Source organism: Trachypithecus francoisi, unplaced genomic scaffold, assembly GCF_009764315.1.
Source record: "Trachypithecus francoisi isolate TF-2019V2 unplaced genomic scaffold, Tfra_2.0 Lachesis_group19, whole genome shotgun sequence".
Lineage (NCBI taxonomy): Eukaryota > Metazoa > Chordata > Mammalia > Primates > Cercopithecidae > Trachypithecus > Trachypithecus francoisi.
Window position 1 is genome coordinate 6450305 of NW_022681464.1, and position 12547 is coordinate 6462851.

General features: G+C 38.2%; 1 protein-coding gene across 6 annotated transcripts in view; it reads left to right on the forward strand.

Moving 5' to 3' along the window:
* DYM (dymeclin) overlaps positions 1–12547 on the forward strand; it is a 437123-nt gene that overhangs the window by 332496 nt on the left and 92080 nt on the right. The window lies entirely within an intron of this gene.

The following is a 12547-nucleotide window of genomic DNA, read 5'->3' on the forward strand; positions in this document are numbered from 1 at the left end:
AAAGTCAATAGGCACTTCTCGTATTAAAAAATTGTTTTAGTAAAGTAGGAGAAAGGGGCTTCCTGACAACTCAAAAGAATAATGCACAATAGACATAAACACACAATTTACCTAAGATAAAATATGGACTTATGGACTATATGATTTTTTTCATGTGTCTCATTTTCTACCGAATGCCAGACATTGTGCTAAGACATTAGAATCTGAGGTTTAAAGCATTTATGCCTGTAAATGGGGAGAACTTTGCTTTTAGACTGGTAATGGGAGTTGGTTCCTTCTAGTCAAAACTTAAGCAGAGTTGGGTTTTGCTTCTTCAGTGTGCCACCAGCTTCAGATTCCTCTAGCAGCTCTTAATTTTATGCTTAAAGGGTGGAGTCTACAGCGTCAGAGGGCTTTTTTCAGTGTTTCTTTAGTACTCCATTTTCAGCAGTCCCAGCAGTAGGACTGGAGAAGAAATCTCTCTGTTGTCCTAGTCCAGCCTCAATCCTGGAGAGTCCTTGTGTGCACCTGGATCTCAGAGGTAGACCTTTCTCTGCATTCCTGTCCCTTCTCCAGTGGTAGCAGACCTGTGCTTGATATTGGAATGAGTATAGGATCCTGAACCCAACTTGGTTTCCTTCCTCAAATCTCAGGACTAGAAAGATTTTTGCTTTTATTCCTCTATCAGCGGGATTGGATCTTTATCTGTGTCCTGGAGGTGAGAGAGCTTCCTACCTCTTGTTCAGGGGCAGACATCTTTCTGCCTTCCCCCTAGAGACAATGAAAATTTGCCTGTGCTACAGGCCAAGAGGGTTTGCTGCCCTGCAGCTTAAGGCTTTTTCTTAGCTTGAGAGAAGGGTCAGGGAAGCAAGTGAGTCTTGGCGCCTGCCCCCAGCAGCAGTTATCACCTCCTGCAAGCTTGAGCAGTGATAGAGGAGCCCTCTTCAGTCTCCTGTTCCATACCAGCCTTTCTCATGAGCACCTAGTAGAGGATAGTGAGGAAGAGCTCTTAAGCGAACATAAAATCTCTTGCATCTGGGCTTCAGGTTTCAAGACTGACACATTAGACCACACTTAGCCTTTAATAATTCATCAACATTTTAGCTGCTTTCTTCTTAGCCACTTCTGTGGATACCACTTCTTCCTTGCATGCTCAGCCAAAGGTGTTTGTGTTCCTTCTTTCCTTAGAAGAGGTACTTGACCCTCTTTGGAATTCATTTATCTGGTTGCCTTATGAAATCATATTCTGATGAACTTAAGAAGATTTAAGATTTATTATCTGGTTTTTTCCTCCTCACTAAGGAGAGTCATTCTTTGTTACTTTCCACATCCTACACAGTAACCGAGGTCCAGGTTCCTTATAATGTGTCCACATGTGACCCAGATAGCCTGTTTATCTTACATTTGAAGGAACTGAGGCCTGCGAAAGTGACGTGCCCTGTCCATGGCAAAACTGGGACTAGAACCCAATCTGGAGCTTCTCTCTGTGGACTTGGAGCTACTCTGTTTCTCTCTGTCTCTCTCTCTTTTTAACTTTTTGTTTAACTTGAGCTTATTACACCTCTATATGTACATATGTAAAAGACAGTACATATTTACTGTCTTTTTTGGCATCACTGACTCTTCTTCCCAAGAAAGAATGAAGAAAAGGCATCAAGCATCATATATCTCTGAAGTCAATGTGTAATCCATGACACACAGGTTTAGAGATTATTTCCCTTCTGTGTGTTAACAGTATCAAAGATAAATAGCATATATTGAAAACCAAAGAATCAATAGGTTCCTTGGGTTGGAGAATTACTATTTTGAAACTTAGCTTTGTGCATTTTTACTTGTAAAGGTTTTTGGATTTTCTTCTTCTAAAAACCAATAATGACTCTATTCAAGGTGGCAGGGTAATCTAAATTCTGAACTTTCCTGAAGTTTGAAGTTACCCTGAATACTTTTCTATTTTAATTACATTTTTTGGTTATATTAATAAAATTTACTTTCCAAATTCAGTATTGTCTAAATACTTTATGAAGCTGAGACTTGAGGTTAGGAAGGGGTTTTTAAAAATTATTTAAGTACTTATTTTTGCAAATAAAAACTGTAACTCAAGTGATGTAGCAAAGATCACACAGCTAATTATTGGCAGTGCTGGGACTCCTGGATCTCAGATTGGGATGAGACGAGGCACTCAGTAGAAAGTCAAAGACATTTTTTTTAAAAAAGACACATCTTCCTAAAGTATTTTTCTACTCAGATTTTACTTTTCATAGGCTGTAGAAAGGGATCTCTTTTTCTAATAAAACACCAATATAGTCTAAGAAGAATGAAAATGAACACTAATACTTAAGGTAAAACACTGAATTTTTTTTTTATTATACTTAAGTTCTAGGGTACATGTTCACAACGTGCAGGTTTGTTACATATGTATACATGTGCCATGTTGGTGTGCTGCACCCATTAAGTCATCATTTACATTAGGTATATCTCCTAATGCTATCCCTATCCCTACCCCATGATAGGCCCTGCTGTGTGATGTTCCCCATCCTGTGTCCAAGTGTTCTCATTGTTCAGTTCCCACCTATGAGTGAGAACATGCAGTGTTTGGTTTTCTGTCCTTGTGATAGTTTGCTCAGAATGATGGTTTCCAACTTCATCCATGTCCCTACAAAGGACATGAACTCATCCTTTTTTATGGCTGCATAGTATTCCATGGTGTGTATGTACCACATTTTCTTAATCCAGTCTATCACTGATGGACATTTGGGTTGGTTCCAACTCTTTGCTATTGTGAATAGTGCTGCAATAAACATACGTGCACGTGAAAACACTGAATTTTTAAAAACGGAACACCAAGCTCTGGTACGCACTTGTCTCTTCTGCTGGCAGGGGGCCTGAGGAAGGGTGAGAAACTCCATTCTGCACCCCAAGTTCTGCCTAGTGCAAGTGGCCTGCTGACATAATCTGATTGTCAGGGGCTGCAGCTCTGTTGGATTTCAATCAGAACACTCCTTTTTGTATGAGTTCTCTGGCTCTTCTCCAGATGTGGAAAAACGTGGCTTTAGCCAGTGTGCTCTGGCAGCCACCGTTCTCTTGTCGCTGCCTCCAGTGCCTTTGCAGTAGTGTATGTTAAAGAACAACTTTCCAGAGTGTTGTGGTTGAGGCTGGTGGGTCACATTCAAACCACATCCAAGGAGTGTAGAAAAAGACCACATGGTTTTACATCCCCGCATGAGACCAGTGGTGCAGTAACTGCTCTCTCCTCATGGCCTCCCCCTCCCACTGCTTTATTAAGGTTACCCATTGTCTTTTTAGGTCACAGGATTTATTCTTCAGCTTTGATTTTGTGTGTAATATAAAAACTGTTCTTTCTATCAGAAGCTCAGTATTTTGGGACAAATCCAGTTCTGGCTAGAAATAACATGGCCACAAAGCTTTCCAGTGTGTGCACCAGAGAATTAACAATGTAAAGATAACAAGAGTCTATCACCAAGTGATTGCCTTTGAAGGCCATTGGCGCATTCACTTTAAAGAGAACCTTGCTTGTGCATTTCATCCCCCTACTCCTCCCTTTTGGCAAAATCTCATTAATTTTGTTGAAGGTTTTATTTTCTGCTGAAAATGCAGGAAATTTAGACAACTCTCTTGGAATCCCCCCAAAACTAATACAAACAAGATACATATGCTTCTCTTAAGGAAACTAAAAATAAAGATTTGAAACTATTTAACTGTATAAATTCCCTCATAAAAGGAAAAGGAAGTTTAGAGAATGAGAGGCAACTCTGACTGCTGTTAACAAGGTAAAACATTCCCACAATGGCCAACTTGTCTATTTGATATGAAATTACTACTTAGCCATAGAATTTGTTGAGCTTTCATTCCCAGCATGTATGATATATCAGAAACATCTGAAAATGGGATCATTTTCTTGTTTTTACGTTTGAAATTGTCTGCAGTAAAATAAGTATGCCCATTTTTTGGAGGAGATAACCTATCTGATGTGGAAGCTGTAAGGACTAAGAGGAAAAATACCATGGCTGCCCCATCGATGAACCAGCAGATTCTATTATGGCTCCATTGAGGAGCCAGCAGATTCTACCTCTGACAAAGCTAATTTTGACACAATACTGAGGAAATATGATTAGTTTTCAAAAGCGTGTCTTCTGTAAAATCTTATTTTATTTCATAAATGTAAGTCATTTTTTCTATACATTGACTACTTTTATAAATTAATAAGAGTGGGATTTTGGGCTTACATTTAAAACTAAGAAACTTGAGTTCTGAGTTCTTTGCACTTATAGTAATTTCAACTTTGGAAACCATTTTTTTATGATAATGTCTGAAGTTAAAATGATTTTTCTCCTTCAAAATAGTTTGATAATGTATTTGTGGATGTTTTGGATAACACCCACATAGTGCTTACCATGTGTTACACACTGTTTTAAGGACTTTACAAATGCTACCTCATTTAAAATTTATGAAAAAAAGCAAATAATATTAAATACCATTTGAAATTCGGACACCAAAATAATGAGATTAGATAAATTTTAGGTCTATTTAAATACTGAAATTTGGATGATTTTGTAATTTTAAAGAAACTCTCCAAATTCCTGCTTTTTTCTTCTTTTTACAAGTGGTGATTATAACCCAATAATGCTTTTTAAAAATAAAACAAGCGGCCGGGCGCGGTGGCTCACGCCTGTAATCCCAGCACTTTGGGAGGCCGAGACGGGCGGATCACGAGGTCAGGAGATCGAGACCATCCTGGCTAACACGGTGAAACCCCGTCTCTACTAAAAAATACAAAAAACTAGCCGGGCGAGGTGGCGGGCGCCTGTAGTCCCAGCTGCTCGGGAGGCTGAGACAGGAGAATGGTGTGAACCCGGGAGGCAGAGCTTGCAGTGAGCTGAGATCCAGCCACTGCACTCCAGCCTGGGCGACAGAGCGAGACTCCGTCTCAAAATAAATAAATAAATAAAGGATTTCGTTTATTACCACATGTAGTAGGTACCTGCATCAGACATCTAATCAGAATAGCAAGTTGAAGATGCAAATAACTGGGACATTATAGTTGTTGAGATAGTTTTCCTTTGAAATTAGAATTAGCCAAAAATTTGATACTTTTTTTTTTAAGTAAATCAGAATCTCAGGGTACATAATTTACTCCTGTGGCTTGTGATTATTTCATTATCTGCTTGGTACCTTGAAGCTGTAGTTGATCTTCCAACACCAATGGGAGGATCCAGAGCATAGTTTCCAGGAAACAACTCACACAGTAGGAATTCTGTCTGTTCCGTAAAGGATAATTGAAGTAGTGGTTAGCAGAGAACTGTTGTCACTTAAAAACGGAAATGAATTAGTTGCAAGGATTACAAATGTATAAATACTTATGTATCTTAATGGGGATAATAGAGTACACAACATTACATCTGTGATCAAAACAGTCCAAATGCTAGACATCTAGCAAAGTGCAAATAAGATGATGAGAAGGCTTTAAACCAGGTTGTATTGAGGGACACTTGAGGTTGCTGATGGGCTTGAGAAGAAGGTGATAGCTATGGCAGTGGAATAGACTGAAGACCAGTGAGTAGGAGTAGAGTGGTGGATTTCTGCCAAACTGCAACAGCTTTCTGTACTGCATAGAAAGAATGAGGAGCCTTTCAAAAGTGTTCCGTATTCAAGGATGGGTTGGTTGACCACTTGGTATGAATATTACAGGGATTCTAGCATTAAGGGGAGCGATTTTAGTGTCTTTTGTATCTTCTGAGTGTGTTTTATAATTTTACAATTCTTTGACCAAATTTTAAGCTTTCTAATTGGATAGATAATAACTGAATTAGTCAGAAATAAATTAAAGAATTGCTGAATTGAAAAAAGTAATGCACGTAGAAATTCTTGGTATAGTTTTTGGAATATAATAAAACCAATTAACGTAGACCAGACTTCAAGGAAACTTGATTTTATTTCTCTTTCTTGAAAGAGAGTGCTTACAAGTACTTATGGCACTACTACCACTGACCTCCAGCCAATGCAAGCTAGTAGGGCTGCCCTGGTTGTGCTCAACCTGCATCCACTAGGACTAGCAGTGCCAACTAGTTGTTAAATATTTGGAATTTCACCCCTGGGCATAACCAGAAAGGAAACTATTCTTAACCTCATGAAAAGGGTATCTATGTTGAGGTTTATAGGTATTCTTTATATTGAAATGTTAATAATTTTTTATTATTATTATTTTTGAGACAGAATCTTACTCTGTCACCCAGGCTGGAGTGCAGTAGGCGATCTCGCTGGGATTACAGGTGTGTGCCACCACGCCCAGCTAATTTTTTGTATATTTAGTAGAGGCAAGGTTTCACCATGTTAGCCAGGATGGTCTTGATCTCCTGACCTCGTGATCCGCCTGCCTCAGCCTCCCAAAGTGCTGGGATTACAGGCGTGAGCCACTGCGCCTGGCCTGATAACTTATTTAGAGTGTTACATATTAAAGTAAATATTGACGGAAAATTATAATTAGCTACTCTTTAAACTTACTTCTGAATTATGTTTCTCATTTTTGTTTTTCAAAATAGTAGTACATTAAAATACAGAAGATTCTAGCATGGCAGTCCAGCCAAATATGATATCATATAAAATGTGTTTGCTGTAACCTCCCGCAGTATATCATTAGTCAATTTGAGTAATACTAGAAACTATATGTTCTCCTCATTTAATTTATAAATCTGCAACTGAATATAATCTATAAAAGATAGCATTAGAATTTGTCACAGAAACAATGTAAGATAAGTTAGGTAAAATATCCAATAACTCTAAAAATAAGAGGGTTAGTGTAACTCTTAAAGAGCCTTTAGTCAGATTCATGCAAAGTAAAAACTAATGTAGAGCATGCTTATTCATATAAAGTTTCTTTCTTTTTTTTTTTTTGGAGACAGGGTCTCACTCTGTTGCCCAGGCTGGAGTGCAGTGGCATGATCATAGCTCACTGCAGCCTCAAACCCCTGAACTCAGGCAATCCTCCTGCCTCAGCCTCTTGAGTAACTGGGACTGTAGGCATGCACCACCACATCACAGCTAGATAATTTTTAAGTTTTTTGTAGAGATGGGGTCTTGCTCAGTTGCTGAAACTGCTTTTGACTCCTGGCCTCAAGTGATCCTCCTGCCTCAGTCTCCCAAAGTGCTAGGATTACAGGTGTGAGCTGCTGTACCCAGCCTAAAGTTTCTATTTTGTACTTTCCCTGACTTGGGAATAAAATAAGTAGTCAATATTTTAGCCTGGGTTTAAACTAGCAGGTGCCTGTTTAGGAATTGGGTATATTACCCTGTTTGTTTCAGCAAATTACTTATTTAAACATTGAGAATAAACTCTCAATGTGTTTGAAAGCAGAAATTCTAAGCTATCTGCAGATAATTTTTGAAGTATAAGTTTCTTATATCAGCGCTTATACTTAGCATAAGTGAGTGTATAAAATATATATGAACATAAAATTCTACAGAAAGCTAATATTTCGACTTGATTATATTTCTAAAGTAGTCATACCATTTCATTGGGTTGCCCTTAAATGACTGTGAGAGAGAATTCTGAAGTTTGAAGTCTCTTCCTTCTTCTATACTAATTCAAATACCAAAATGAGAAGCAAATATAATTCAGACAACTTCTGGTCAAGATTAGCTTTGTTAGTTCCAAATTTGAAGTCTCATCTTCTCCCCTTTGCTTCAAAAACATAACAATAATATATGAATCATAAAAAGAAAACATTTTAAACACATAGCCAAATCCCAAAATGAGACAGCTATTTCTTGATGGAACAGAAACAGAAAAAGCAGTCAAAACAGTGAGCCTGCTGAGCTGGAAGGAGGAGAAGTGGCTGGGAGCTCAGCTACTGTAGGCCAGACACTAGTGCCAGGTTCTCTGCTAGAAATGAGGAGCTGGAATAGATCCTTTATTGCAATAAAGAGCCTGAATAAATGTGTTAATAATAACAGTTAAATTCTATGTCTGGGGAGGCAAGAGTACACAGAAACAGCCTCACCATGGGATCTTCAAACAAACTGATACCGGCATGGTGATAAGTCCGGCCGGTACTGTCTTTAGTGTGATTGTAGGGCAGGAGCACCGAGGCACCAATTATGAGACCTGGTTTCAGTCTGAGACTCTAGGAAGCCACCACATAACCTATAGATTTGGAAGTATTAAACCGTATTAGATGAGCTTGCATAACAAAATACATGCTGAAATTAACAATAGAAAAATAACAGTCATGATCATAATTAAGGTAAATTTACCCAAATAGAATTAAAAACTAATAGAATAACTATGGGAATATTTTGAGTAGCCTCAAAGATAAATGAAGGAATAATATTCATAAAAAAGAGTATATAGGAAATAAAAACAGAAAGAAATGAAATAATATGACTGTGAGAGAGAACTAGTTAACTAGAAAGCTTAAAATGAAAAATATAGTCATTAAAAATCAAAGCTTAGTAAACAAGATTGATCTATACTGGACACTATCAAAGTGAGTTAATAAATTGGAAGATAATAATTAGAAAAGATTATCCAAGTTATCTTTGTGGAAGAGACTAGGTTGTCAGATCAGAAGTGCACTACGAATATACTGAGCAAGACGAATGAGAATAAGCCGATACCTAGACTTGTGGTTGTGAAGCTGAAGGATATAAAGCAGGAGTCCCCAACATTTTTGGTACCTGGGACCGGTTTCGTGGAAGATGGTTTTTCCATGAACTGGTTGATGGTTTCAGGATGATTCAAGTGCATAACATTTATTGTACACTTTGTTTCTATTATTATTATATTGTAATATATAATGAAATAATTACACAACCCAACTCACTGTAATGTAGAATCAGGGGGAGCACTGAGCTTCTTAATCTGTATTTGGAGCTGCTCCCCAGCCTTAGCACCACCTCCTCAGTTCCACCTCAGATCATCAGGCATTAGATTCCCGTAAGGAGTGTGCAACCCAGATCCCTCACATGTGCAGTTCACTCCCATTCAGGGAAATGGTCACTAAGGTAGTAGCAGTGTATTTCTCTATATCTTTCAGGTAGTGAGTTTAAAAAGAATGAGTATACCTGCTGTTGGTGAAAAAATGGTAGAAAGGGCCTTCCTACATTGCTGGTATAAATGTATTGTCATCACCCTAAACAATCTGACGGCATCTATTAACATTACAAATACAGCCTTTTCAGCAGTCCCTCTCCTGGAATCTATCCCAGAGACGTACACGTACCCATATATAAACACATCTACCAGGAGGCTTATCAACCTTATTCACAGAAACAAGGAAACTGGATATATATTGGATGCCCATCAGCAGAATGTTATGATATATTTTACATGTTATATATATATATATATATATATGCTATAAACCTATACTACATGTCTACTATTTTTACTTTAGAAGTCAATTCTCTTTTAGAATGATTAAAAATAAGAAAAATATCTTGCTTCCCTTGTGGACATCTACATTTCTGTCTGTTTTCATATTTCTTCTCCCTGAAGAAATCCCTCTAATATTTTGTATAGTGCAGGTAATAAATTAGCTTATTTTTGTCTGAAAAAGTCTTTTTTTCACCTTCATATTTGAAAGATATTTTTGCTGGGTATGGGATACTTGGCTGACTGTTGTTTTATTTCAGTGCTTTAATGATGCCACTACATTTAGGTTGGACTGCATCGCTTCTCCTAAGTCAGCTGTGACTCTTATCTCTGCGCCTCTGTATTTAATGTGTGCATGTGTGTGTGTGTGTTTGGTTTTGGTTTTTGTTTTTAAGCTGTCGTCAAGATTTTCTCTTTGTCTTTGATTTTTAATAATTTGAATTTGATGGATCTAAGTAGATGGTTCTTTTGGTTTTTGTTTGGGGGTGGGGTGACCATGGATATTTTCTGACGTGCTTGAATCTGTTTGATTTTTTTTTATTATTATTATTATTTATAGGAAATGCTCAGTCATTATCTTTTCAAATATCTCTTTTGCCCCATTCTTTCTCTCTTTTCCTTCTGGGAGTCAATTACATGTATATTAATGCATTTCATATTATTTTACAGCCTTCATTGGATTCTCTGTCTTGTTTTCTCACTCTTTTTCTCTTTGTAGGGTTGGTTTGTGCAGTTTCTGTTAACCTGCCTTCAGGTTTGCAGTTCATTCGCAAGCTCTGTCCAGTCTATTGTTGAGACCTGTTTAAGGCATTCTTCACTGCAGTCACTACATTTTACAAAAATTGTATCTTTACCATTTGTCTCTTTCTTATAGTTTTTAACTCTGCTGAAATTCCCAATCAATTCAAACAAATTTTGTAGATCATAGTTCTTTTAGATTCCCTCTTTGATAATTTCAGAATGTTTTATCTCTGTGTCATATTCTGCTGATGACTTTGTCTCTTCAACATGGATTCTTTTACTTGCTTTGTTGTGTGTTTCAATTGAATGTTAAACATTGTATTTAAGTAAACAGAGGCAGAGGCTGAGTTCAGTGGCTCACCCATGTAATCCCAGCACTTTGGTAGACTGAGATGGGAAAATTGCTTGAACCCAGGAATTCAAGGCTGCAGTGAGCTAGGATCGCGTCACTGCACTCCAGCCCAGGTGACAGGGTGAGACTCTGACTCAAAAAAAAAGTAAAAAAAGACAGAGGTAAATTGTATGGAAATAGGCATACCTTTTCATCTCTTAAGCAGGGAAAGTAAACTTTTTCTGTAAAGAGCCAGATAGTCAATACTTTTTATTTTATAGGCCAGATAGACTCTGAAGTCTACTTTAGCTAATACTGATATAAGTCAGTCCTCCATATTTTGAGTTAGGCATGCACAGATTCAACCAACACAGATTGAAAGTACATACAGTTGGCCCTTCGTATCCTCGGATTCCACACCCACAGATTTTTTTTTATCTATGGATGGAGTGAGCAACTGTAGTATGCCATTTTGTATAAGGGACTTGAGCATCTGCAGATTTTTGGTATTTCCAAGGCACGGGGATGTCCTGGAACCAATCCCTTAAAGATATGGTATACTGTATAGCCACTCCTGCTTTCTTTTGACTTATGTTTGCGTAGGTATCTTTCTGTCCTTTTACTTTCAACCTAACTATATTAGAAGTTTCTCATAGATAGCATATAGTTGAGTGGTGTGCTTTTTTTTTTTTTTTTTTTTTTTTTTTGAGACGGAGTCTTGCTCTGTTGCCCAGGCTGGAGTGCAGTGGCCGGATCTCAGCTCACTGCAAGCTCCGCCTCCCGGGTTCACGCCATTCTCCTGCCTCAGCCTCCCAAGTAGCTGGGACTACAGACGCCCGCCACCTCGCCCGGCTAGTTTTTTTTTTGTATTTTTTAGTAGAGACGGGGTTTCACAGTGTTCGCCAGGATGGTCTCGATCTCCTGACCTCGTGATCCGCCCGCCTCGGCCTCCCAAAGTGCTGGGATTACAGGCTTGAGCCACCGCGCCCGGCCGAGTGGTGTGCTTTTAATCCACTCTGACAGTCCTTGGATTTTAACTATTGTAGACTATTTGCAATTAATGTAGTTATTAATATGTAACTGCCATTTTACTTTCTGTTTTTAGTTGGTTTCCCCTTTTTCATTTGCATTTTTTCTGCCTTCCTGTATGGAAATTTTTTTAGAATCCCATTTTGATATATCTCTAGTTCTTTTTTCTTTTTCTTTTCTTTCTTTTTTTTTCTTTTTTTTTTTTTTTTTTTTTTTTTTCTGAGACGGTCTGGCTCTGTCACTCAGGCTGGAATGCAATGGAGCAATCTCAACTCACTGTAACCTCCACCTCTCAGGCTTAAGCCATCCTCCCACCTCAGCCTCCCAAGTAGCTGAGACTACAGGTGTGTGCCACCCACCTGGCTAATTTTTGTATTTTTTGTAGAGATGGGGTTTCGCCATGTTGCCCAGGCTGGTCTCAAACTCCTGAGCTTAAGTGATCAGCCCACCTTGGCCTCCCAAAGTGCTGGGATTACAGGCATGAGCCACCGCACCCAGCCTTGATATATCTATAGTATTTTTGTTTCTCGTCAGGTAGATTTGCTCTAGACATTACATTATATGTACATAGCTTATCGCAGTCTAGTAGTGTTGATATTTTACCAGTTCAAGTGAGCTGCAGAAACCTTTGTCCCTTTAAATCCCTTACCCACCTTTGTTTATAATTGTTTTAGATATTTCTTTACATACATTGAGAACCACATCAATCTTATAATTTTTGCTTCAACTGTCAAATATAGAAGACTGAAGAGGAGAGGAAAGTCTGTTGTATATACCCATGTGCTTGCTCCTTCCATTGCCCTTTTCTTCCAAGAGGTTTGCTGATTGCTTACCTTGAGCTTTGCTGTTTGGTAACTATTTAATGTTCTGATTCCCAAAGACTATTCACTCCAAAGAAACAGTGACAAAATCATAGTCTGTTTATCTGAAATATAAAGACTGAAATGACAGTGTAGAGCAATGAAGTCATTTTCTGAATGACTTAGTAGTCATTTTCTTGGAATGGGTACTACCCTACCACTACTCTACATCGTGGCAGTCTTAACGATTTAGGGTAGTACAATAGTGAGAATACCAAT